We start from the raw sequence: 7,056 nt of genomic DNA on the forward strand, positions 1-7,056 counted from the left end.
TCATGTGTGTCCTTTGTAGATTGTCTCTGGGAATACCTTTACTATATTGCAAAGGAGATCCTAATTAGGTGCCCAAGTAACACACAGGAATAATGACAATTAATATCAATATCTCCGTTCATTAGATTTACTGAGTTCTGGCCTGTTAGCTAATAGGAAATAGTTTCTTTAAAATACATAGAAGCCAAAGTTATTTTTGTCTGTGTTTTTTGGTCGTTTCATTTGGTGCATTTCTGCAGAACGACTGATGGAAGACTTGTATCTGGCTGGCTTGTGCTCTGAGCTGGAAGTCCAGATTCAAGCCCAAGGAAATAGGTGCTATTGAGAGTTACTATACTCTGACACAGGCTCAGTGTAGTATTTCTGTGACTACATGGCATTTGGGAAAGGAATGCCCAGTTTTCTGCCAGACCTGATGGCTGGCAATTAGGCGTATTTTAAGACCTGCTTAAAGTTGTAGCTTAAAATACTTAGACCTGAGTTGGCTGGAATAATCTCTCTCTCCACCAAATGAACCCTAAGACCCTTAGTGGTGGCAGAAGTTTTGATATAGGAAGCCAAACAGGGAAAGATGTACTTTGTCCTAGAGCAAGTGCTGAAGAGGGGTGTGGACCGGTGGGATAGGAAAGCAGGAGGCATGGTGGAGGCAGTGCCACATAGATCAGGAGTGCAGAAAGCAATACAGTACACTTTGCATGGAGTAACAAACCAAACTGTGTGCTCGAGGAAGTGTACATCTGTGTGCATCCCTGAGCAGTGTGACACAGTGACATATCTCAGCCGAGTGCTGCTTCTGATGGGCATTAAAGATCTGGCTTGACTGGCATTGCATGGCTGCTGATCAGCTATGGAGGCTTCTTCACGAGTGGAAGACACATGATTACTTTTTATGAGCAAGATACTCTAATTATCCTGTAGGGATTCATTTCAGGTTACAGATTTTTTATTAAAAACCATTTAATTTTCAGTGGCTGTCAGTTGAGGTGGACAAAGTAAAGGAGCACAGGAAAATTACTTAGCACAGGTCCAGACCCTTCATCATTTGCATATATCCATATAATATAATTTTTATTTTCTGCTCATACAGAATGGCAGTGAAACTGCATATATATATATATAATACCGTGTTTGCTAGTGACAAACCATTAATAATAGTATGAAAAAGTATATAATTTTACATTATATCTGTAGTCGTTATCTAGTTGAAATAAATAGCAAATATTTATTCACATGTGTGTGTTACAATATTGAAATAGTGAAAATTCTGAACTTTAGTATTTCAAAATATCTACTTTTTTGTGTAGTAAAGAGCAGGAAAACAAACAAAAAATATTCCAAGACTTCTGGAAAAGGATGTAAATTCTTATGCTTCAGGGCATTACGTCTGTGGATTAGAAGGAAATTTGCCCTGTGGGTAAGTTGTCTTTGTAACAGCCTAACACAGAATTTCTGGCATACTCATCTGAAGCTAGCCAATTTTATAAACAGTTTACTGAAGGAGGTGGACAGCTTGTCTGATCAAGTACGTCCTCTGTGTACCCACATGAAAAATGAGAGCCTCTTATATATTATTCCTGCTAAGAACAGTTTTGTCTACTGTGACTCTGTCCTTGATCCTTTTCCAAATGTAAATTAAACCAAACAGTAGGTAAGGTTTCCTCTTCTATATTCTTTCCCTTTTTCCTATTCCTCTCCCTATTGCAGAGGGCTGTTAAATGCCACCTCCTTACTCTGAAGGCAGACACCGCATCAGGGAATAATATCCATAGTCCAACAGAGGCCCTTCATTACCCTTTGGCAGTACTGTAGAACAGAAATATTGACAGGCTGCAGGTCTCCTCTAGCTCCCCTCCCAGTTCTGGTTATCACAACTGAGGATCCTCTTCACCTCCCTGTTTAGGGGATGAAGAGTGAAGGGGCTGCCTCCCCCTGTATCTAAAAGGATGGGGGGAGTGAAGGGGCTGGAGAACCAGCACTGTTATGGACATTTGGTGCTATATTTATTGGTTTGATTTTAGGCATCTCAGTGTGAAGTCAGTGAAAGCTGCAGGGCCTCAGCATATTGGAAAATCAGATCCAGCTTCTCTTAAATTGACCATCCATAGCAAAAAGTCTCTTCGGAAAAACTTTAATCCAGTTCTGCATATACACCTTTTTTTTTTTTTTTTTTTTTTTTTTTTAAGGTATAGCAGCACTTTCTCATCTCAATCTTTTTGGTACATCTATCCTTTTATTGTGAATACATAATACTATATTTTTAGAAAATTTATTTTATTTTTTGTATTGCTGGTTAGCACATTTCACATCATTACATTTCAAATCATTCTGGGTTTATCTGCATGGAGGATGTATAAATCACCCATCCAGGGTGCTCCATACAACATTTCTTGATAGCTAAGCTGTGCTGAGGGTGAGATTTTCACTGAGGGTTGGTGCACAGACCAGGTCACCTGGTCCTTTAACCACAGGAGCTTATGGCCCATCCCTCTGATCTGCACTAAGCTATAGATTCTACACAGAATCTAGCCATCTAGGGATACTTCTGGGCACAGAGCAATTTCCACAGCAGGACTAATTTTTGGACGGCTGAGAGAAGTTTTCAGTGCTGCTAGTTCAAGTTTGGGAACCGCTGGATGATAGGACAACTCACAGCTTAGCAAGCTGTGGCCTGAAGATTTTTTCAGGGGAAAAAAAAAAAAAAAAAGAAAAGAGAGAGAGAGCAAAGTAAAAACATATGAGCTTATACTAAAATCGTTCTCTGACTTGGGGCATTTCAATTTTAAGTCTGAGTGGAAATTGTGGGAACTCAACATTTTTACAAAGCAAACCCAAATGCTTCAAATTGGCCACCCAAATTTAGAAGCTGCTTCTGACCCTTTTTGCTCTTATTTTTTATATGAATTATTAAACTGCTATGAATTACCCATTCATCTTCAGGCTTCTATACTGAGTCTGAAAGACTGTATAATACAGAAAAGACCGTATAATACAGAAAATTGAGATTATGCAGATGGAAAATACTTCCCTACTGCAGTTGTCTCCTAAGATGTCTTACAAATGCTGAGGATCCAGTCCCTGTGCAGAATGCAGCTGGGTGTTATTCAAGCATTTCTTGAGGGATACACAGAGATGCTGTATGTATGGAAATAGGAGTATATAAGGTTTCCACCAAGAAGCAGCAATGCCAGGAAGTACTGCTCACAGGAAGGTGTGGTGCTCCTTTCACTAGTAATATTAATGCTTTCCAATTTGTTTGAATGATAGTGCCTAAGCAAAGCATTTTAGAATCACTCCCCGCCCCCCCCCCCCCCCCCCCCTTCCCCTTACAAGAACTTCTGTTGAGACTGACAAATGTTTATGTTAGGACTACTAATATGTAGTTTAACAACCCACTACTAAATCCTTCAGGTGCCTTCCTCCAAAATTCTTGCAGCTGTTCTGCTAATGGCCAAAGTTTGCTGAATATGTTATTAAGTAACATCCATTAATTTAATATCCCCACAGAAATTAGGACTCTAAGCAGCTTTCTGCCTTAGCTCTTGCAGATTTCTCTGAAACTTTGTCAAATGACAGTTTTCAATCTCAGCAAGCTACTCCAGGTCAGCAAGTAAAAGGCAGTAACAAAGAAAAGCAAAACATGTAACAAATTCAATGAGCATCTATTATCAGCCTGATTACACACTGCACCATACAGAGTCCTAATGATTTCAGTGAGGCTCCATGCAGCATAAGGAGTCTCCCATGCAGATTAGTTTACAAGATCAGGGTCTCCATATGGAAAATCTCCTCCCTCCACCCCTTCCCATTCTGCACAGAGCAGTGTAAAACAAAGGCCTGTCTTCTGTCTTCTTGCTTATTTGCAAGGCTTTAGCAGTCTATAGGCATGTACAGTGATTTAAACAATAATTGCTAAACAAAAATTTCTCAGTGCTATTTCAAACCTATCTTGGCTTTTCTTAGGTTGGTCACTCTCTGCAGTATTCTCTGTCTAGTCACCTTTCCAGTAATCATTTTGATGTACTCCTGCTACCATGGTGCTCTGTATCGATGCTTGAAGTCGTACAACTCTGTTTCCAGGAATAGCTTCATGGAAGGACTGGGTGTGCAATATTAAGTGAAAAAAAAATCGAATGTCAGAAACTTCATATTGATACTTTGATCAGAAGCAACATGAGACCGAAAGTTTTTGAACAACAAACCATTTGAGAGTGTGTAACATGCTTGTGAAAATATTCATAGCATAATTAGATAAATAACAGATCCAGTGTCTATTTTTACTTTCCCTTGATGAGAAGCTTTGCAGGAGAGACTGCTGGTAGTTAATTCTCCCTAACAACAATCTGTGTAATCACAAACCCCAATTAGCTGTGCCTGTTCTATGCTATACAAACTATTTCCTTAGCGCTTCACATCACTACTTTGTAATTAGCTTTCATCTACACGAGCTTTGACTAAAAAAATATAAAAGAGTGTAAGTGATTGTACTGCCACTCAGTATTCTGCGAAATAATCGCTAGCGATTTCAATCAGATTAATTTTATCACCCGTATTAAGGAAAATTACCTCCCTCTTCACTCTCTACAGCTGAGGGCTATTTCATTTCCTGAGATGTTCATAAAAGCATAATATAAAGCAATCTGTAATTGTAAATATCCTTCCCTAATAACTTTGAGATATTTCCTTAATACATCTTTACATTTGGAGTTTCCGTTCCATAAAATACAGTAACAAGTGCTCTATTATGTTTTAAGTGTGTGCTGTTAAGCTGGACAACTTAGTGCTGTCCTTCCTGTTTTTACATAGGGTTATATTTAACTTGCAGATAATGGGAACAAGGTTTAAAAGTGATGGAGCGGAATAATGGCGTTACAGCAATAATATATCTTGCCTTTGTGAGGAATAGAACTTTACGGCCTATTTCAGGTCAGCCAACACCAATTCCATTTTTCACAGCCTGACAACTTTCACCTTCACCCACACTCCAGGTAGGTATTAAAAACTACTTTCCAAACAAGGCTGAGGTTTGGCTGAACCAGTGCTCTAAACCTGGGGAAAACCCTTGTAACACTAAAAATCCAAGTAAAATAATGAAAAAAGAAAAAAAAAAAAAAAAAAAAAAAAAAAAGCAGCCTGTAATATCTGCATGCCACTGGCTTGGGTAATGAACTTTTCAGGTACTTGGGTACTTGTAGAGCAAAGCAATCTGACCAGATCCTGCAGGAGGGGGTGTTTCAGGGCAGTTTCTGCAAAAGAAAGGCTTGCATGGTCAACTTCTGCAGTGATTATGTTGCATTAGCACAGATTTAGCATCCATTTTACAGGAAATGTGAGGTGTGTGTTAGGACAAACACAGCAGTACAACATATCATCAGCAACAAGATTCATTAATCAAGCTAACAGCACTTTCTGTTAAACACAGTTTTAGGAGATCTGCATGTGGGGATCAGCTGTGTGGGCAGCTCCCAACCAGGGCAGCTGGAAACACAGCATGACTCTTGCCTGACTGGGTCAGACTGTCATTTCTGTCTGTGAGCATTGGTTCTCAGTGTACCTGTGTATTTCATACATAAGTAAATAAATAAATATTTTTTTTTTAATCGTTTTAATCGCAAAAAACATTGGATGACTAAAGCCCATTCTCAGCTATCCGTTGTGTGTGTTGTCTAAACTTCAGGGCTTTTCCCCCAGCATCTTCAGCTTCACTACTATGGTACAGGGTGAGTGATGCAGAAAGCATGCCACTCACACCAGGACCAGCACTGCCCAAGGCTGTTTGAAGCTGACCCTGCTCTCCTCAAAGCAGTCTTTAAGCTTTTCGGAGGCAAAGGCATCTCATCACCCAAACAGCTTCATTTATACGTGGTCTGCATTCTGTTTTAGCTGGCTTATCCTTTGGCCTGTCACCCTCTCCCCTTATTATTGCAGCCTGAGAGCTGTCTGTACATAGGAAGTCCACCTGTCATGCTGGAGAGATGACTAAAACGTGATCCAAGGTGTGAGAGAAAGCATCCCTGCTGGAGAGGGGAAATCACTCTGCCTGCTGCCATGGAGTTTGAATTGTTCTCAAAAAGCAAAGCCCCTGGGGGAAATGATGTGGTTAGACCCCCCGCAGCAAATCACAAGGGTTTTTCCCTGTGAAATGCTGTGCATGGCTGCATGTCCCTTGGCATTTTGAGACTGTGCTATGTGTGAGACAAAGAATAACACATCTTGAAATGTATCTTGAAATCTTGTGAATGAAGAGGGTGTTGTTAGAGAGGTGATACAGTTCTTCAGTGTCATAGTGTCAGGATATGGAGGATGTTACAGATAAGAGCTCACTGGAATTAAATGTATTGTGCTCACCCTTCTTTCTACAGAAGTAAGATAAACTTTTCAACCTTTTGAGCAGGCGTGGGAAGAAGCTCATTCTCAACTGGAACAACACCATGACTATCTCCAAACATGCTTTTTTGTATACATGGATGGGACACACCAGATAGGCTGCCATGGGTTAATTTCCTTTGCTATTCACTAAGACAGAGGACAGATATTTAACTGCCACAGTTTCCCAATACATGCTTTTCCATAATGGTTGAAGACACTGAAGACCAGATTACACACTGCACTTGAGCATCACAGAGGCCATAAAGGCTCTGACAGGGTCCCTAAAGACAGTGACTTCCAAGTGCCTGAGTCTCTGAAGGAATCACTGTGCCTGAACCTTTCCCAAGGACAGTGTCAAAGAAGAGGCCTGGAGCTGGTATATCCCCACACAGACCAGGGACTTCTAGCAGAAGAGTAAGTCTCCACTTTCTTCTTTTCTGTTTAAGGAGCGCCCAGGGAGAGGGGCACATCAAGCAGAAACAGTGAATCCCCTGAGGAAAAAGAGACAGAATCACTGCAAGAAGAAAGAGTCTGGTTCATACATCTCCAGAGAAACTCAAACACATGCTGAATTTTCAGTTTTTCATATTAAAATTTCCACTTCTGACAAAGCTGGCTAATAAACAAAGTCACCTATTACAGTTGTACAAATGTTACATCCCCACTGTTTCATATGGTAAGGAAATAAAG

This window comes from Aythya marila (genome assembly GCF_965140915.1).
Source record: "Aythya marila genome assembly, chromosome: 1".
Classification (NCBI taxonomy): domain Eukaryota; kingdom Metazoa; phylum Chordata; class Aves; order Anseriformes; family Anatidae; genus Aythya; species Aythya marila.